The following is a 22,236-nucleotide window of genomic DNA, read 5'->3' on the forward strand; positions in this document are numbered from 1 at the left end:
ACAACAAAAACACATTTCTTTCAAATAAAAGGTTTAACTTTAAGATTTTGGCATAGGAAGAAAAAGTTTATTAGTTTTATTTTCGTAAGATAATTTAGCTCTACTAAAGTATAGTTGATAAAGTTTTTGTTAAATCCCTTTCGTGAAGGTGTTTGTATTTCCAATATTAAAAGCAAACTTCTCTTAAAGATAAGTTAAGTCAGTTTAGACGTAACTGAATTTAGAGCTTTGATTTACCCACATAATTAAATACTTTTATTGCAGACATTTGCTGATGATTGCTTTTATTAAGCAAGGAAGAACAAAAAAAAAAGAAGATTGAGGCCCTAGAGTGTTCCAATCATTAAGAAAAATATTATTCGTTATATTTTATAAAATTTCGAGTATTTAAATGAGCCAGTTCCATGGTTTCCTTTTCAAAACATCTTTTCTTTTCAAAACGAGAGAACAATTGTTTGTGTGAAATTTGAAATGTTTTCCAAATAGAATGCCTCACAGCTTTTACACAAATCTTTACTTTCTTTTGTTCTACATTATTTTTCTCTGACCTATTTGAAGTTACTAACAAACAAGAGAGCATGATATGAGTATAAAGGAAAATGTAACAAAACAACTTATCTAAATTATTTAGCATTACTATTCTCCCAAGTTGTTATTTTAATATTTTGTATACTACAATACTTTCAAGCTATGTAAATTAAAAAGGTTAATTTGTCAAATGATTACATATACAATGGAACTTTTATTGAAAATTAGTTATAAAAAAATCCTTTTTTCTCTAAGATGGATCAACAGTAATCTATGAGAACCATATATCGTAACTAAAATGTTTTCATTTTCAACTAAAGCCAATAAAATATTGTATTTACATAATTTATATGAAAACAATACATAAGCCAACAACTATAGAACTCTTTTAAAAAATTTTGTGATTAAAGCATTAAAAAAATTGGAGTAATTATCTAGATTGATGTGTAGTCAGGATAATTTAACAAAATGTAAAACATATGAAAACATATGTATAGCGAATGAAAGAAAAATACATATAATATAGTCGTACACATTTTAAATGGTTAAATTAGGTTTGCCACAAAATTTGTAACACCCAGAAGAAACGTCGAAACCCTGAAAAATATATATGGTATATAAATGATCAGCATGACCAGCTGAGTCGCTTCAGCCAAGTCCGTCTGTCTGTATATACTAGTCCCTCAGTTTTTGAGATATCGATCTGAAACACGACCTTTACTTTCAAAGAAGCTGCTTATTTGTCCGAACCGCCGGTATACAATCACTATAGCATAAAAGTGACCGATCAAAATCAAGCTAAAAATCTTTTTATACTTTTGTATGCTATAAGTAATGTACAGAGTTTTGTTCTGGTTTTTTTTTTTTGCGTATATTATGCCTAGTAATGGTTGAAGAAATTCTAAATCTCAAAAATTCTCAATACCAATTTGCTATACTCACACTATATGCAAGTTTCAGTATACATACAAGTACATATATGTTCTTATGAAGATATATGAAATGCTAAGATGGTACTAAGTGCATCTAAATTGTTCACTCACGCTATCCATACAAACATAAATCAGTACATTAGTAAACAATTGAGAATTGATACCTAATTGTTAAAACACAAAGCCAACAATTCAGCAAACATTTATCACAAGGTCCAGAAGGAAATCTAATCATAACAAATGTTGTCACAAACGCTACTCAAGTGACAAATTACACCGGAATTGGCAAATTATAGGACATTTGTAGTGCAATTTGTGCAAGTACACAAGCACAGGCGAGTCATGGTCAAGCGAGGCGATAGGACACGTTGGTGGAAAAGCGCAAATAAAATTATACAAAATAAATACATAGAATGACTTATAATATACATATACATATGTATGTGCAAATGAATATGTGAGGTGTGTATGTGATGAAAGCTAACTGTATTGCGGTTATTTTGTTCATTTATTTATTTTTTCGAGGCGTCCTTTTATATTCACCACAATCAAATGCTGATAAGAAAGCATAAATAAGTGCTTTATTGCAAATATTTGTAAGCAGTGAAAGCAGAGAGGATAAGCCAAGCTTGCTTGTGGCTACGAACTTCTGTGCGCTTGAGCGTAGGCATGCATTTACGTAATCATCGGTAAACATAAAATGGATCAAATTGTATTGAAATATTTATAATAGGAATGAGGGTAAATAAAATCCATGATTTGGAACCACTGTCATTAAAATGGAGATTTATAAAAAGTGTTAAAAGTTCATAAACGCGTATTACGTGCCTTTTATTGGCTTTTGCGTGTGTGTCATAATATTTATGTGTTTATGTCACAACTACAAACACAAAAATATATATATATGCGAATAAATCAACATTCGCACATAAAGAAATATATTAAATCGAGGCGGTTTCAATCGCTCCGAATCGAATTGTATGAAATGGAAGCAGGATTCACCCATTGATGAGCACATTAACGACTGCAACAACACACGTAACATCGATATAATCAACACCAACGCCATGGAGGCACATACAAGTCATGTAATAACTAATCCACACAAATATATACATATATGTGCGTGCGTTTGTGTGCAGCTTGCGGGATGAGTAGTGTAAGCAACAAAACAGCGCTCAGCCTGAGCAATCTATGCCAATTCAAATGTGCTCAACCAGGCGAATGTAATGTGTATGGGAAAAACGGCTGTGCACTCACAAAAGCAAGCCAATTGGGTGGACGCACGCATGGTAAGTTACCACACAGACGCACACACTCAACCGCTTGACGTCTTCTGAGTAAAAGTCATAAAAAAGTTAAGCGCCAGGATGCGCATGTCTCGCAGAAAGCAGAGAGAGAGCGAACGAGCAAGTGCTTAAAACACATAGAAGTGAGCGCAAATGAAACGCTGAACAACCTGAACGATATGTTAAATGAAAGACCTTAACATACACACTCACAAGCAAGTAATATACAGGAAATGCTACAAATACCTACGCGTTTGTGAGTGAATATGCAACGCGCTCCTTGGAAAGTCGCCTAACTATACTGGATACGCGGTGGGCGGCAGTAATGCTGGGTGGGTGGTAGGTTGGTTCGCTGGCTTTTGGAGCATACGCAGGCACTGGAATTCCAGCTTGAATAGCACTACAAGCGACAAGGTATACATAGGCATGTTGGGTATGTGCTAGGCGAGCGCTGCCAGATAGAAGTTACCTTTGCTCTGGCCTGGACGATGCACGGTGGTCGTCTGGTTTAGCAAATTTTCTCAACTTTTCAAGTGTGTGTGTGCAGGATTTTTTCACAAAGGCATACAATTTGAAGAATTAAATAAATTAACTAAACAAATTGTCTTTCAATTTACCAACGATTGGTGGATATTCATGAAAAATTGTATTTTTAATGTTTTTAAACAAATTTTGTAAACGTGAACTGCAGTGGTTAAGCCTGAAAAAAAAATATTTTTTGGAGCAAAACAAAAGTGAATTGGTTATGTAAAAGCCACTAAAAATATATTATTGCAATTAATCGCAACGGTGTGAGCTCATGGTTTGAAGCAACTTTTTGTCACTTGTGTTTGTGTGGACCCGAATTTCGTAAAAAAAAAAATTAAAATTAACAAATAAAAAGGAATAAGTTTATATTACTTGGTAAAAATTTCAATAATACATAATAAAAAATCGTATAAAAAGAGGAAATAAATAGCAAATTGTCAACTCGCTATAATCCTCAAGACAGTGGCGTCGAACGAGGGTACCCATAATACCGCTGCAGGCAGTGCAGCTGATGGTGGTGCTGGCACAAGTGGTGAATCGGCCGCACTGTTCTCCAAACTGCGAAGCTTCTCCATCGGTAGTGGCCCGAACTCGCCACAGCGCGTAGTCTCGAACTTACGCGGTTATCTATCGCATCGCCTCAGTAATATCACACCGAGCGATACAGGTGAGTTCTAACATGTGCCGTAAACTGCACAGCGAAAAATAGGATATATACATATATATATAATATATAATATCTGCGTACATACATAAAAGTGTTAATTACTTGCTTCGTGGTCTTCGCTGTGGATGAAGTCATATCTTCGACGATTGTGCACGAATGCATTTAATTCTATAGTGATCGTTGCAAATAGTCCTGATTGTAGCGCTAATTGAAAATTATACATCCGTACTTTTTAAGTATGTGCTTGTACTCACCTCCGTTTGTATGTGTGTACACAAATACGAATACTCGTCTATGTGCTGCGTATTTGTGGTAGTTGTAGTCGTATGAAAATGTATCTACCTGTACGGAATACACAAAAAATCATCACTGAATTTGTGATTCGGCAACACAACTAAAGCTTGATTATGTAATCTCGAATCTGAAGACAAACCTACACAAAGAAGTTTTTAAAATTAAAAGTTTGCTATTGTATTTAGAAAACTAAAAGCAAAATAGTAAAATAACATGTTTTTGCAGACTTTTTTTTAATTAAATCTAACGCTAACAGTTTGTAAAAGAATTACGTAATTCATACAATAATCAATTATAACGCTTCTTTCTGCCTTTTGCGAATGGAATTTTACTGGAAATATTCGAAATCAGTACATGCCAGATATCAAACTACAAATTAATAATTTCAAATATTTTTTAGCTAATCAAGATTCAGGTTTTAGTTTGTATTTCTGAGTTCTTAAGATTTCTATGAAAAGAGATTGTTTAGACTTATTATTTGTTTCAACACATTTGGATTTCTTTACTTTGTTCAGAACACAAATTTAGTGAGTAGATAGTGATCACGTTAAAAAAGAAGGACTAATGTATTATAATTCAGTACCAATGAAATGAGATGACATAATTTTAAAACATTTTTAAAGGATTCTCTTCAGAATATGAAGACCTTCCAAAGATAATATTATACAATAAAATAATATAAAACAAGTAAGTAAGGGTTGAGTTTGGGTGTAACCGAACATTTTATATTCTTAAAACTTGCACGAATCAAAGCCGGCTACCCTAATAACTATATCGTTAAAGTTCGAAAGTCTTTATATAATATTAAATACATGGAGGCTAAGAGAAGTATTGACCCCATTAAATTCATATTTGAGATACAGACATAATATTATCAGGAAAGGATTCTCTCCGAATTCCAATTATATATCTTATATATTGAACGATAATTTCTGTAAAAAGTCAACCATGAACACTTGGGTCCACAACTTCGGTATATGGGCGCTTGAACATTGGTCCGATTTTGACAAGTTTTAGACGTGAGATGGCATATCTTGAATGGCACTCTTTTTGCAAAGTTTAATTTCAATATATTTATTAGTGCTTGATTTGTATACTGAAAGGAGTGGGCGGCGTTATCGCCCGATTGCACCTATTTTCACATTATCTGTAGTAGTGCTAAAAATATTTAGCTTGAGTGAATTTGGTTATTATGGCTTTAGGCGTTTAGGAGATATGCACAATAAACCTATTCTAGGGAGGGACCACGCCCACTTTTTAAACATTTTACAAACTGCAGATGCCCCTCTCTAATACGATTCGTCATACCAAATAACAATCTTGTATTTTATTATGGAGCTTAGTTATGTCAATTTATTCGTTTCCGTGGTGCCAAGAAACATGTGTACTAAGTTTCTTTCTGATATCTCAATATTAACTCAAGTTATCGCTTGCACAGACGGATGGGCAGAGGGTCACTCGGAAGCCAACTCCTCTTGTCATCCTGAAAATTTAAAATATATATATATAACCCTATATCTAACTCGATTAGTTTTAGCTGATACAAACAACCGTTATGTGAACAAAACTATTGTACTCTGTAGCAACATGTTGCAAGAGTATACAAATGTTGCATTTATTACTTTAATTTTGTGGATGCCTTTTCTACAGATTTTGGCATCTTTATAAGAAATATTACTTCCCATATATATTTGTACAAACATTTTCTTTGATTTAAAAAATTATTGTGCAATGTTATAGAAATTTTGCTAATTTGGAGAAATAAAAAAATATTTCACGATACCTGGGATGTGAATATTTTGTGTACTTCTAAGTCTATGTACATATATATACCAGCATTTATTAGATAATTTTTAGACATTATAGCTAGAGTTTAATTTAAGGTTCAAACCAATAGCTTTATTATATAACATATTATTATTTTTAAAAATTTTCACTTGGAATTAAAACCTATAAGTTAATATAGCATTTTCTCAGGCTAGTTTTTTTTTTGGCGACTACATTTTGGTAAAAAAGTTTTGTCGAGTTGCTGACTCAAACTTTTATACCAATTATGCAATAAATCGTCCTTATGCTTTTTATACCCTGAACAGGGTATATTAAGTTTGCCATGAAGTTTGTAACACCCAGAAGGAAACTTCGGAGACCCTATAAAATATACTTGTATACATATATGAACAGCATGATGAGTTGAGTTGATTAACCATGTCCGTCTGTATGTATATATACAAACTAGTCCCTCAGTTTTTAAGCTATCTTTTTCCACCTGTCCCTTTCTTACAAAAAAGCTGCTCATTTGTCGAAACGGCCGGTATCGGACAACTATAACATACTTGTATAGCTGCCATAGAAATTGAAAGTTCGGAATCAAGTTCTTGTAAGGGGCCTTTGTATTTGTGAAGGGTATTATAGCTCCGGTGCAACCGAAGTTAACGTTTTTTCTTGTTTTAAGTTAAACTTTTGAACTATCGTCTAAAATTGTGTGTTGTTTTCTTTTTTGTCGCATTACAACACTCTATATTTACATATGTGTATATATGTATATGTAAGTGCATTTGCATGAGTTTAGTTACACTTATTAACTGCTATACTCAAGGCAAAAATTAAGTTAGAGAGAGAATATCTGAAATTCAAAATTATTCCATGATTTAAATAAAAAAAATTCTTAGTTTTTAACATTTGTATATCATCTGAATGATTGTATTTATATTGGTTTTATATACAATACTTTAATACGCAAAGAAAAGCAAAAATGTATAGTTGGATTTCTTGTCAACTATTATCATTCCATGATTATTATTTATTAAACTAACATGAAAAACGCACTTTCAATAACTTAAATCGAATAATTTTCCGAAATTTATCAATTATAGAATCTGGAAAAAATATCACTTTCATCGTGGTTTCATAAAACCACACAGTCTACTTTTCGTAAGAGCAAAAATGTGCTTAAAGATCGATAACTTTCGATTATTGGAAAAATGGTTCAAGGAATTCAGATCTACGTCAATTTTACTATACATTAACTTGTGTATTTTAAGTAATTCTCGTCAGGTAAATCAAGACAGTTTTCTTCTAGCTTAGGTCTAAACTAATGTAATAATTGTTTGTGATGTTTTTAAGGCAAAGAGAGATTTGTTATTTGGAAGATTTTTTTAAAGAACTTTTATGTCAACTAATTTAATTTTTCATGTGTCTCAAATTCGACTGACCACATAATCGATTCTTATAGCTTCAAGAAAGCACAGTATGAACCTATGACGATTCAAAGAACTGAGATAATTAAAAAAAATCGCGTTCATATATAAAAACCGTCTAAATAAATATCTATATGTCTATATTTCAAGACTTCGTCATACAAATTTCGCTGATTCACACTTTTATACTGGAACTGCGAATGACACACCGACAAAGTTAGCTGCTCATTATATACCATTGACTCCGCCAAAAAGTACCACAAATTGACTTCCACATTTAATTTCTGCCAAAAATACTCTAAGTGGCTGAAATTAAGCTTAATTGGTTTCTTATCAAAATTCTGCATTCAAGGCGTAGGCAATACATTAAAAACAACAAGATATGATAAGAAAACAATTAAAAAACTCCATTACAAACAGGAAGTGATACAAATTTACAAACGACGAAATAATAAAAATAAGATATGACAAAATATTTAACAAAAAATTCCTACACCACATGTAGAAGACAAACGAAAAGAATCATTGTCGTTATTGAGGTGTGGCGTCTGCTCTTGTCTACACAAATATGAACAAGCGCTGCAACATAAACAAGTGTATGTATAAAAATGTGTTTAAAAATTGCGATAATGTCAACAGTTTCCATCAAGGCCACTTCCGAAGCGATCTGCTATATTTTATTTTATTTTGATGATGATTTTTGCGCAATATTTTTTCAAAAGACTTATGCTAAGATGTACAAACTGCTCGACATCGAAATGCTGAAGTGTCAGCAGGCGCATTGCGACAAGGACTCAAATTGTCCATTCTAGCACTTTTCTCATCATAGTAGTAAGATTTGAAAATAATATCATACAAGCATCTATTTGTATTTGACAATCACGTGACATTTTTTATTTAAAGCGCCACAAAAACAAAAAGTGTTAACATTTATGACTTCAAATTCAAGGTGTCTATTTAAAATCCTAATTATTCGGCATTTCACCGTAGTAAGATCGTGAATGCTCGTTTATCAATCTTTCAAATGGCATTATGTGGCTCGAGATTTAATTACTGCTCACCATTATGGTATAGTTCGGTTATCATTGACTTTGAGGGTGAGTAACTCGATTAACCGTAAGCATTTACATGAGGGGGAAATAATTGGAGGTTTGTTGGAATTAATTAATTTGAAAATTGGAAGAATTGGTTGACGACTTATTACGTTGCCATATTTATTAACGCACGAGTTGTTATCTTCGAAATTACTTAGAATGATAATGTGAATAGTTTTTGTTTAGCAAATAGAAAGCATGACTAACTGTCTTTCTAGAAAAAGTTTAACATATTGTGATGTAGAATTTTGAATGTTTGCGTAGAGTCGTTGAAGTTTTCGTTTTATGAACAAACGATATTATATAAGTCCTCTGTTGGAGAAGCAAGCAGATGAAGGAAAGTGAAATGTGATTAGAAATAGCGAGAAGAAGCTGTCTTATAATTATTATACTTCAGGTACATTCTTTGAACAGGGAATAAGTGGTGAATATAGAGTGGGGCTTGCTCCGCAAAAGAATATGTTTAAGACAGAAAAACTCCAGTGAGTGAAGACTGACATATTAACGGAAATATTATATATCAAGGAAACCACTTAAGTAAAAGTTTCGAAGGTATGAGCATATTTATAAGAAGTTTTTAGCTTAGTGTAATCGGCTCTTAAAACATTAAACGTGTTTTTCTCGAAACGCTTTTTTTAAAGTCAGTGAGGAAAATTTCTACGAAAAATGTATACTGATCCTCCTAAGTGTAAATTTTTTCATAAGAAACGATCTTTTTTAGGAAATCGCCATTTGGGCAAAAATCTAAATTTTTACTAGTTCTGCATTCTTCGATCATAGCCTATATACTTAACTTTTGTAGTTATAAAACATTTTTTAGTTCTTAGATATGGGATAATTTTAAGCAGAAAAATCTTTCTTTCCACCAGACACTTTTCTCGGAGCTCCTACTGACGATCGGCTACGGTCTCAAGAAATCCAAAATTTTAAAAATGAGTGAATTATACCTCTTAAGAAAACTAAGGATATTTTGAAAAAAATTTTATGTAAAAGTTATAAGTTATATACAATATATAGTTTAAAAAAACATCTTACCTTACCTAATGGTATCACATTTAACTTAGAAAACCGGTTTCTCTAAGCTGTCACAAGATCTGCCTATTGAATGATAAGTTAAATAATTTGTTCAATAGAAAGATTGTGGTAAAGTTTTATCACTTGTCCTTCTGGTATAACACTAGATTGAACGTAACTCTAAAATCATCTCTTGTATTTGTCAGACCTTTTCTAAGATACTAAAACCATAACTCAGTATATATATAATATATATATGTATATTATGTAATGAACTAATATAAACGAATACATAATTATATTTTGATATGTACAAACATACAATGCATTAGTCGGCGCGAACGAATATTTTTCATTTCGGTGTTTGTGAGAATATAAATTCCCACAAAACCATTAGGCTCACAACGCCTCCTAGACCTTAACAACTCAATTTTGTTCGAAATGACAAAGGCAATAAATATAAATTTCACTACCACATAAATTAACAACAACAGCAAACAACAATCAGGGCGAACCCACGACCGCTACGTATGTATGTTACAGCGTGAAGAACAGCATCAACATTAGCATTACCAGCACTTGCACAACTAGCTGGCTAAGCTTAGCGCAACCCCCCAACAGCAAAATTTAGCCATTTATGCGCCTTCGTATAGGTATGTTTGTTAGTATGTATGTATATACTAGTGTGCCCAAATGCATAAACCAACTGGCAGATTACCAGCGTTATTTGCTTGTAGGCAATCGGTGTTTGTGATGCTGTTTTTATCTTGATGTGTTTGTAGCGGTTTCACGTCAAAACAAAAGGGGCATAATCGTCAATGTAGTAGCGGGCGAGTGTGCGGGGATACGGGGCTACAAAATTTACGCACTTTTCTTGGGAGAAGCTGATTGATAATGTTATCCTGAGGAAATTTGTTTCCTGCCTTGCGGCATGACAGGCGGGACGATACGCGCTGGCTGCCCCAAAGATACACGCATGCACATGCATATCCATGTCTTTATGTCTGTATGTAGATGTTCACAATCAGAGGGGATGATTTCGGATTTCGCTTAGTATTATACTTTTTTTTCAACGAGACCGCACATTTGGACAACATCAGCGTTAAAGCAAAAAGCATTTGCGACATTTCGTGTTAATGGTTCTGATGATTGGCAACAAAACACGAATGAAAGCGCTTATGAGTTCCCCAAGTTTCTTGCAATAAGAACAAAGTGTAAATGATATGTACATATGTATGTATGTATGTATGATTCGCATTCTCTCATCATCCATCGGATACTCAACCATATGCCGGAAGTGAATTGTGGCTTAGGTACAATGAAACATACAATGTTACAAGTTTTCTGAGTAGTTTTAGAAATATCGTTAGTTATAGATTCATATTACTTACATAAATTTCAAAATAAAAAATATCTTAAAAAAGTTCTAAATTGAGATTTTTATTGAATACGGTTCACTACATCAAATTACATATACTCGGTGTTTTCAAAGAAAAAATGAATTTTGAATTTTTTTGAAAAGTACTTATTTATTCATCAATGTCTATTCTGTTCTAAAAATCTGTTGAATACGGTGGTTGAGGCAGGATTACGATTTTGTTTTTAGCCAAAAATTACGAATAAGCATTGATGTGTGAGCTGGTGCATTATCGTGATGCACAATCCGCGATTTGTTTTTCCACAATTCCGATCACTTGAGCCGTATTGCTTCACGCAAACCTTGCATAACTTCCTTGTAGTGTTCCTTATTAGCTGTACGACCTTTTGGCAGGAACTCATGATGCACCACACCATTGTAATCAAAGAAAACAGTGAGCAAACCCTTCACATTTGATCGAACTTGGCGTGCCTTTTTCGGCCTAGGCTCATCTGGCAGCATACATTGGGATGATTTGGCCTTAGTTTCGACTTCATGTTATGACACGTTTGACCAAACCCGGATCATTGTTGACGTCATTCAACAACTCCTGAGCGATACTAATGCGACATTGCCTTTGCTCAAAATTTAGTAACATCGGAACAAACTTCGCTGCTACATGTTTCATGCCCAAAACATTCGAGAAAATTGAATGGCATGAGCCTATTGATATGCCAACATCCTCTGCAACTTCCATAATAGTTATTCGACGATTTTCAAGAACAATTTTTTTCACTGTTTCTTTTAAACACATCTTTGAGGAAAAGTAGGCTGAAGAAGTAGACCGAATGCCACAGTCAACATTTCAAGTCCAAGTTAATACATATCTTTTGATACATTTCTTTTAAAAGTCAAAAATCGAAGAGCACACAAAAACGTGACTAATCTTTCCTGTTGTTAAAAACAAACTACAAATTGAAATTGGCTCCTAATGCAAGCACATGATAAACATATATATCCAATTATAACAAAAACAAAATATCAATAATCGAATGTACACAGCCCGCGAAAAATCAAAATTCAACTTTTTCTTTGAACAAACCTAGAGAATTGTATATTATGTACAAAATTTTAAGGTTCTACTATCAGACATAACCAAATTATTACCGAAAGTTCAAATTTTATTTCAATATGAGTAGTTCTTATTTTTTATCGCTATTTCCTTCTCCTGTATACTGCTTCTCCTTGAAAGTGATGTTACGTTATTTTGCATTTTAGGTGATGATATGTAAACTTGCTTGTGAAAAAGAAAATAAAACAATTCCCACTGAAATTTTTAAATATTCCTAAGTGTCATATAAAATGTATATATTTGGATATGTTTTTTAGATATTCCCATTTGGATAAGTATAGAAAATAACACAATGTGAATTAATTACACCATTGGGAGAAGGGGGTGAATTGGCTCACAGGCACTGACTTTGATTTATAAAGTTTAGTCAATTTGCATGTATATTGTTCTTAAAATTACCCTAGAGTACTGCTCGTTCTAGCAAGAAACTACAATTGTATTCTCTCCCCCTAACTCGTTAAAATGTTTAAATGAAAATACATATCGGGAGAGAAGTTGTAAGCTTATTTACGATGTAAATTTATGCTAACATCTAAATGAATTGCATTAGTTTTAAAACACCAACATATTATTAAGAGTGCAATATAAGACAAGTTATATGTATGTGGTCTGGAATAGTTGTGTTAATAAAACCTGGCAATCCTAACGACGTAGTATCTACAGTAGATAGTTTTACAGAACTTTTCGAAAATTTTGATAAGAAATTTAGTAGTGTCCGAACCATAACCAGCCTTTAACCAAAAAGAAGCTGACTTAAAATTTAAAATGGTTTTACATATTTCATATAACATTCAAGAGCTAAGCATAAATAGAATTGAAACTCGACAAAGTATTTAGAAAAAATCATAACATATTTCATTTTCATGTAAAAATGCATTATAGGTATATATATATTTAAACGGGTCGAAATGTCGTGCATGCCTGACACCTGCCAATGTGGTATTTCTTCTATCCGTTGTCCTGTTTACATTTCATTGAATTCTCAATTAAGCGCTTTCGTTCCTCCTGGGAATAAATTTAATGTATTTTTATTTTCGCTACAACTTTATGTCATTTTAGACAAAACAGGAAGCACAACTTGGAAACACAACAACTACATACGCATATATATATATGTATATACAATATATAAATAGAAATGTGTATGTAAGTCAATTGTTTGAATATTGAAAGCATAAAAAACTCGTACCTCCCAATGTGACGCTCTTTGGGTGGAAGGTAATGTTAAATTCATTCTGAATCCCCCAAGGACATAGCGTGTGCATGAGTAGCTGAGTAGGTTGTTATTTTTACGGTGAGTTCTTCTGCAATAGCTTATTAGCTAGCTGCCAAGGCTTCTTCTACAAAGACTTGAGAATCCCAAGAAAGCCTGCTCGTTTACACGCACGCACGTAAGACAGTTATATAATATATGCATATATGTATGTATGCATGAATTTATTTATGTACAATGTCGTACGTGTTGATTTTGGGATTTGATAGTGACAGCCGTCGTAATGCATCACATTTCAAGGATTCATGTGTATTTTACATATAAATCAATAAAATTCACAAAGAGTAAGAATTCAAGGCATTAAATTACAATGTCACGTTAGGTGCGATAACATTTATTTTCTGCGTTCATACAAGTATGTTTATACATACATATATACTTGCGTAGTTATGTAACAACATGCTTGCCTAACCAATGCTAACATTGTATTCCTTGTGAAGTTATAAGAGTTAACCACATATTCGGTAAGAATGTTACATGCTTTTAATAAAGTTTTAAATATTTTATGTTGAATCTCAAAATCTTTATTCGAAAGCAGCATTTTATATGATTTTGCCGTCCTTATTCCAATTCTGTAGTGAGTTTTTGTCTAGCAGCTCTAGTTTTCAAAATATGAACATATTACATTTTGAACCAAAAATACTACAATTTAGAATTAAAAAACTTATTTCTCTTACTTAACATGACAAAAAACTTTCTTTTATGTCCTGTTCATCATATTTGCATTCCAACGCTTTTATCGCTCTTCCGCTGTGTGAATACCCTGATAAAAGTCACCTAAATTTTCTAGGAAGCGGTTACTTTTTTTTAAAATTTTTTCTGTGCTCAATTTCGAAAATATTTTTCTGATATATATAAAATCATTCCCCATACTTGTTTAGGGCTTTTACAAACTGTTTGATCAGACCTGACTTTATATGAAGAGAAAGTAGGATACTTGTATTGCAATCTCTGGCTACTAGAGAGGCATTCATCATATTCATACTACCGGTACTAAATTCACTCTAAAGGGCCAAACCTTTTTAGTCCAGTGTTCTGTTTTGGCTCGACTATCTCATAAGCACATGAAACACGGGTATTTGGTATACCTACTTGTTGACCCAAAAGAAAATGTACCATTTTAAGATTGACGTATATCAGCCTGTTAATGTCTCCCCAAAGATGTCCAAATAGGCTTTTTTTTATAGAATGAGACGCATTTAAACAGCATTCTCTAAACATATAGTCTCCGCAAACAGCACAGAAAATATTCGTATCATTTGAACAAGTTCCTCTTAATGTAAACATAGCGGTTTATTTATAAAATTTAGCCATTTTTAGTCCTGAAAATTGATTTTAATAAGCCGAGTTCAAGCAGTACCTATATCACTAAAACTAAAAGTCTAGGTAGATTTGAAATCAGCTACGTTAAATTGTTGCTTTGTCGTTGCTTTGAACAATAATTCATTTGGCTTCTTAAAGATACTCAAGTAAAAAATGTGTGCTAAAGTGATGCCATCGGAATAATTTTTTCATAGATTAAAGTGTAGCTTAACACAATAGTATATGCCAAATTTCTTGAAGATCTTCTTGAAGATATTCTCAGATAAAAAGGATTTCCATACAGGGGTTTGATTTTGATCGACCAGTTTGTACGGCAGGTATATCCTATAGTGGTCCGATATCGGCGATGAAAGATCGATACTCAAAGACTGAGACTATATATATATATATTATCTATTATCTCCCCAGATATGAGACGATATTGAACAAAGGAGAGATGTAGATATCAACCAAGTTTGGTTTAGTCAATTCATAAAAAATGTTGATTTATAATAGTTGAATTTTAGAATAGAACTTCGAGCCTTATTTTCAACCCCTGTTTCTTAATCCTAGTTAAAATAGATGAACTTTCGACGCACAAGCTACCCTGAAGCAGATTATTCAAAACGTTTTAAAACATTCTCATTTATACAACAGCTGTCTTCGATTCGTCGTTCCCATTTAAAAACTGATCTAACATATGTAAAACGAAACTTGACAGCATTGGAGATAGAGATACTCACTTGTTTCCAATCAATTCGATAGCTTTGCTGTTGCTATTAGAATTACTTGTTTGACAAACGAAATAATTTATTCTTATAGCAAAAACTCCTTGTTAACTGGTAGAACTTACCAACTTTAATCGTAAAATTTTCTCAATTTATCGACAATCATCATTCGACAAATCACAGATCTGAGGGGAATCTCCTCTGAATATTTTTCATTTCACATGCATGACCAAAACTCTCGTCAAGTGCCACACCATTATCAACCAACCATGTATAACTATTAACCATTAGTATTCTAAATCATTCAGAACAAATCGAACATTCATTCAATGTGAGTGTAATGAGCTGTATATAGTGTTGGTGAGATTATCATAATTTCAGAAATTCCATAGTTATTCTCGTGTGGCAAGTGTTGCAAGTAGAAAATGCTTTACTAATCCTTGTAGAATTTTTTTCGCCTTTTCATATAAAATTGCGCTTATAGTAAATAGTGAGGAGTGCAGAAGCATCCCCTAATGAAATACCTTCGAATTTGCTATTTCCAATTGTGCATTCAAGCGTGTTGAGCAACACCCTTCAGCGAATGTACGCCGCCCGCCGCCCGCCGCTTGGTAGCTCATTAGCGTAGGCGTGCATAATGCCCCCTTAACCTTGAATCTTTCATGTTTTTTTTTTTTAATATTTCTGCACAATAATGTACATACGTGTGTGTGTTCAGGTTTGTGTTTGTTCACAAAACCACTTTACAATATTCTTTGGTATGTTTCCTCCGAGTGCATCCCCCGGAACCAACGTGCACATTTATTGCAGTCACATCCCTTTCACTTCGATATTTTGCCGCCTGCTTTTTGCTTACTCGTATATTTAAGTTTTTTTATTTATTTATTTTTTTTGCTTCATTTGGTTTTGTTGGTGTTGTTTGTTCTTTGTATTCTATTTTTGCACGCTTAATTTTTCAATGCCTTTTCCGTAGCCTCCACAGGCACTTGACAATGTCGAGCATATTCACGGTATTTACAACGGCACACATTTCCGTTCATTCCGCATTGTGTTCGTATTTCACAATTGGGAGCATAGGTTAAGCTTTATTTATAGCCGGTATGCTTAGTACTTCAACAAGTTGTGGCTCAAATGCGCTTGTATAACATCTATGTATTTGTTTTTGTTAGTATTTTAGCTAAGAAATGCTGGTGTATTATTTACATAGTTACTATACATTCAGTGAATTACCCTTAAGCATGGGTTAAGCTATTTTTGACTTTGGCTTAACAGGCTTTTTAATTACAAAGTAGAATCTCAAAGTCGCCGTAGTTTGTGAGTGTGTGCACTAACCAGCAGGAAAATTCAATTGACACAATTACCAAAATGTAGCTTGAAGCAGTGATATCCTTCACAGGTGCATTTCTTTAAGCGGCTATAAGTATAACTAAATCAGAAAACGTAACCGGCCAGCGATTCGCATTCAACGGAAAACATTTTGATAATTCTTTTAAGCCACGTTTGATATAAACAACCCTCAATTCGAATTATTTTTTTCTTTTAAGCAGATCTTTATTTAGATTTTCATCGGTAAATTTGAATGGCTATATGCTATAGTGGTCCGATCTGAACAATATGTTTGGAGATTGTATCGTTGCCTGAAACAATAATCTATGGCAAATTTCGTTAAGATTTCGAATTAGAAAGCTTTCCAAACTATCTTTGTATTCTATTATTTTAAACTAGACCTCGCATAGAGCCATCATTTTCATTATTCTAAAGCAGTGGTCGCCAAACTTGCACATTCAAATTAAGAAATGAAAATTTCAATTTCTATTCCCCATATCGGAATTAAAAAATTAAAATTTAATTTTTAAGCCCAACATCAAGGATTTAATATTAGATTTTCAATTTTAAATCTTGGATCAAATATCAAATTTTCATTATTTAATTCTGATGTTTGGATTAAAAATTTAAAAACGAATTTTGTTATTTTTATGGCATTTAAAAAGGGCAGTCAATATTCAGAGAGATATTTCATAGCTCATTATAGTTGCATTATACTTGTAGTTTTTCAAGCCTACGTGTAGTTTATGGGTATTAGTTTTTCTATTAAAAATTTTCTACGACAATTACTAGCCATCATTTTTCCAACACGGTATGCGTTTCAGTATAGCTTGTGTCCACCAGCTGGCCATTTAATGGTGTTCAATTTGTTGTTATACGTTTTTTTGAATTTGGTCTTTGTATTTGAATTTCAAGTCCAATTCAATGCGGACGATTACACGCGCCAATATGGCGAAAGTGGGTTAACTTAATTGACAATTTAGTGCTTAGTGGGAGCTTAGCCACGTGTGATGACTTGCAAAGAGGCGTTCACAACATTCATTTCTATTACATTATTGATTTTTTTTTTATATATATTCTAACATTGTATGTAAAGAAAAAGTATATGTTAAATGTCAGTTTAAATTTTGAAGATGTCTCAACGCTATTTTAAAAGACATAATAACATATATAATAGATATATAATCATTCTTTTAAAAAAAAATAGAAACATTTTAACAATGGCAGTAACTAAGCTTTAACTCTCTTGCCATAAGAAGAACCAAGATAACACGAAAAAATACCACTGAAAATCCGTTAATAGCCAATTATTGTCCAATTGGTACTTAAGCTTAAATGGGTGAAAAATTTGGACGAAATGGAAATAATTCAAAGCACAACTTCAAAAGTTAAAAAAAAATTCTGACGAAGTAAAAAGAATCAGAAAACAATTTTTTTGTGGCTGAGCTACAAAAATATCTAATAAAATTCTACAAATCAAACTTTTCTTAAATGATTATACAACAAGGGCGCTCCTTTATTTGGATGCTGGCAAACAATGTTACGGTAAAACAAATTCAATTACGTAATTCGTTTCGTATATCAAATGGTATTGCAAATACTTCGAGCTACGTGCACTTGACCAACACTCACGCTTCACGTTGCCACTTGACATTTTCGCAAGATACGCAACAGCGTTCGAGTGTGGAAAGCAGAGAGCACTTGATTGCAAAAATAATGTAAGCTCAAATAGATAAAAGCTGAAAATACAAAACATCTGAGTACGTTGAAAAGATTTGATTCAAATAACAAAACGAAATCCAGCAGCTGGGTCCAAGTAAGCGAAACATGAAGCATTTCGCTTCAAATGCATAAATGTAAAAGTACGTGAAATACAAAGTGCACACACTGTTATGCCGTTATGTAAAAGTGAAGGACGCCAATGTCAATGTTGACGCTTAGATCAACGAGCAAATGGTAAACAAATAAAGAAGTAGATAGTATCCAAAAGACAAGTGCGGCGGTTTATACGAACAGATGCGAGCACGAGCAGATATTTGCACAACATTTCAGCTGTGTAGAAATTTCAAGTGCCAGTTTGTGCAAACATTTATATGTATGTGTGCTCGTTCACGTGAACTATATTTACTTAGTTATACTTGTACATACAATTGTATTGGCAACAAGCGCATAGAGCAAACTTTCTTTCATTAGTCAATGCTTGAGTTGAAAAACGAGGCAGAATTTACTTTGAAGATTAAATTATTTTATTGGTTTTATGATTGATAATATTTTTAATGTCTTACTCGCCGAAACTCTTGTAAGCAGTGAATCGAACATACAACAGGTATGAATTCGATAGACCGGTATTATAAAATACCATAAGAGTAACAAGAGCTTATACCAATTTAATAATTTCCCTATATTCATGGTTATTTTAAACCGTATAACAAAAATGATTAAGCGAAAACTTGAGTGAGCGAATAATAGAGTCAAGATTTGTGTATGAATATTTTCCAACTGTTCACACTGTGAACTTCAACTTGAACCCATATGTATATTAGTCGGGATTTTAAACAATAAAATTCTCTTATTTCTTGAAGAAGTTCATAAAACCTATATGATTATTTTATTATATAATTTATTTATTTATAATTTTATGATTTTATCTGAACAATATGTTCAGAGCTTTTATAGTTGCCTTTCAAAATAATCTATGCGAAATTTCATGAAGATAACTTGTCAACTAAAAAAGTTTTCCATACAAGAACTTAATTTTGATCGTCCAGCTTATATGGCAGCTATATGCTATACTGGTCCGAGCTAAAAAATTTAGTTAAAATTGTACCGCATTTTGTGCAATAATCCATGTCAAATTTCTTGAAGATATTTCTTGAAATGAAAAAAAAATTCATACAAGAACTGACAAATACGCAGCTTCTTGGGGAGAAAAAGACATGTGAAAAATGTCAGATTGATATCACAAAAACTAAGGGAATATATCGCATATATAAAAAAAAGACGGACAGACGGACATGGCTAAACCGACTCGTAATACTGATTCTTTCTGGGTGATACCAACTTTGTGGCAAACTTAATATACCCTCTTCAAAGTATAAAAATATATTGTATAATATTTTACAATTACACATATTTTCGTCTTTTATAGTCATATCAAGCATTTTATTCTGAAAGATCATTGAGATCTAGTATTCATTATCAAGTTACAAAAATAAAAGTGAATATTATCACCTAATATATATTACAAAACAGAAAACCTCTATTAATTCAAAGTGAACTTCTTAAATGATAGATCACATAAAATATTGAATATAATATAATATAAGAAATAAAATTTTCGATTCTAGACGTACCAAAGTTATTTACCCAAAGTCTTGTCCACAAAATATCATTTTCCGACTTCGAAAAATTTATACACAAAAGCGATTCGTCAACAAATCCCAACAGAAGTCAAAAGCAGGCATGCATTTAATGTATTTCAAAGATGAGAAAACTTCCCAACACGTAAAGTTTATTCACTTGCGTACTTATAACGTATAACCTTCATACTAAAGTAATAAAAACTTCTACCTAAAGAAAATAAATTATCTTATTATACATAACTTGTATGTAAATATTTCTCCTGTTGAAGTATAAATAATCACTCATACGACATGTGGACCCTCAACCTTATAATATAATAATTCTTACACAAAGTTAGTTTTTACTAGAAAGATTTATAGCTCTTTAATAGGTTATATCCGTACAGAGCGATGTACATACATATGTATTTTCCTATATACGAACAGTTTTGGATTGAATTCATTTCAAAATGCTGGAAAAAATGTGTAAAACAAAACCACGCATCCTTTTTCCCAGCTCTATGCGTGAGACTTTCAGACAGAAGGAGTGCTTGTAATACAATATTTTGATCATATTCACATATATTTTATTTACTATACTCGTATATCAACACGCTCGCACACCTTTGCATAAAAGTTTTTGTCGTACTCTTGTTAAAATAAAAGGTGCGGCATTGCCTCGCTGTGAGAATTTTTGCAGCAGACACATCACACGCCTTGGGGTAAGCCTCTTTCTCATGTGCACGCAACTCTTACAAGACTACAACGCTTTCTTCTCCGACTTTTACTATGCTTCCTTGCTCCTTTACGCTGAAGGAAGGAAACGAAAAATTACGTTTGAAGGAAAGAAAAATACTTGTTCTTAGCGCTACGTCGCAAATTTCATTTCCACGCAAAGTTATAGCTTTAGCACAATTTTGTAGACGAGCACATCTTTATTGTATCCATGTGCAATTGTACGTGCGTATTATCAGTATTGCGCTGCACGCAACGAAAGTTTTTGCAAGCGTTTGTTTGTTTGGCTTGTCGGTAGTTTTTTCTACAATTAAGTTGGTTGCTTCCCATTATGCGGCACACATCTGATCCGTTTGGTTTATATTTGCTTTGACGCAAATGTAAAAGTTGGAAGAGGAAATTTACTTTCTTTACTTTAATATTTTGGTACAAGTTTGTTAAAGGTACGAAAAAAAAGTTAACTAGTTTATTATTCACCATTATCGAAGAATGACCAAAAACTTTACATTTCCTAAAAACACACTTTTCACATGCAAGTAACTTTCGTAACTTGAGATATCGTAATGAAACTTTATGCTCGAGTTCCCTGGCCCAAATGGGAGGTTTATATTACAAATGAGCGTAATCAGATTATTACCACGCTATATCTTCAGACGGTGTGAAAACTAGTAAAATATGATGGTAACCATGGCCACTCCCTATATAATGGTTATATTAAAAGCTACTAAATGCGCTACTACTTACTAGACTAAGACATTCTAACATACATATTAGTCAATATGTGAGTTATACTAATGAAACTCAGAGCTCATCTTTGCTTGATATTAATATGTCACAATGCCAAAAATGGATGCCTGCGTAGTACCCATATATCGGATTTAAGATTTTCAAACTTCCGGTTGGCTTTATGCCTTATATATCGGCGAATATGTAAGATATTTTAGCAGAATTAGCTGAACGTATAAAATTGGATATACTATATATAGTTTAATGCCGAATATATGTGAAAATATATTTTACTTCATATATCTATATACATATACAAATTAGGGTGGGTCAAAATAAATTGATTTTTTCGCTTCGCACTCTGAAAAGTTGGTTGGTAGACACCTCCAAGAAAGGCTCTCCAAGTATGCGCCCCTAATTGTTAGGGGATGGTTCTCCGCTTTACGGTTTTCTATTTTATTGTTTTTTATTATCAGAAAGTAAAATTCATACCTCACTTTTAACTGCTTGAAAAAATATCTCATTTCATAGATTGTTTTGAAAATTTAATGCTCTATAAAATTAATTTTTTTCTTTTGAATTCAAAATCAACTCAATAAAACAACATAATTTTAAATTGCAAAGCACATAGCCATGAAAGAAATTTTCTGCTTTACAAAAATGGTTTGTACAAGTTAAGCGTTTACGAGATATTCATAGTCAATGAACATGTATTTAAATACCAAGTGTACCAGTATTAAGTGAGCGAGTGAGATGCAAATGTGTTGTTAGGG

At 32.7% G+C, this 22,236-nt stretch overlaps 1 protein-coding gene and 1 long non-coding RNA gene across 9 annotated transcripts in view; one reads left to right on the plus strand and one right to left on the minus strand.

Annotated features, from left to right (window-relative positions):
• VAChT (Vesicular acetylcholine transporter) overlaps window positions 1-22,236 on the plus strand; it is a 41,665-nt gene that overhangs the window by 4,974 nt on the left and 14,455 nt on the right. The window contains exon 1 of one of the 7 annotated variants that reach the window (XM_036361494.2): window positions 2,460-3,944. The exons of 4 other annotated variants lie outside the window; for them this stretch is intronic. The gene's annotated coding sequence lies outside the window, so the exon portion shown is untranslated. Of the gene's footprint in view, window positions 1-2,459; window positions 3,945-7,691; window positions 8,533-8,793; window positions 8,927-22,236 lie in introns of those variants that run through there. 2 more of the 7 variants (XM_070105862.1, XM_070105861.1) reach the window with 2 other exon arrangements.
• Window positions 3,829-7,808, minus strand: LOC138855813 (uncharacterized). Of its 2 annotated transcripts, none has more exons than XR_011394931.1 (4): window positions 7,451-7,808; window positions 4,199-4,286; window positions 4,030-4,148; window positions 3,829-3,968 (listed from the first exon to the last, which is right to left on the minus strand). It is a non-coding gene; the product is annotated as an uncharacterized lncRNA (long non-coding RNA). The 2 variants fall into 2 exon arrangements; XR_011394932.1 differs by having other exon boundaries at window positions 4,199-4,377.

Source organism: Bactrocera oleae, chromosome 2 (assembly GCF_042242935.1).
Source record: "Bactrocera oleae isolate idBacOlea1 chromosome 2, idBacOlea1, whole genome shotgun sequence".
Classification (NCBI taxonomy): domain Eukaryota; kingdom Metazoa; phylum Arthropoda; class Insecta; order Diptera; family Tephritidae; genus Bactrocera; species Bactrocera oleae.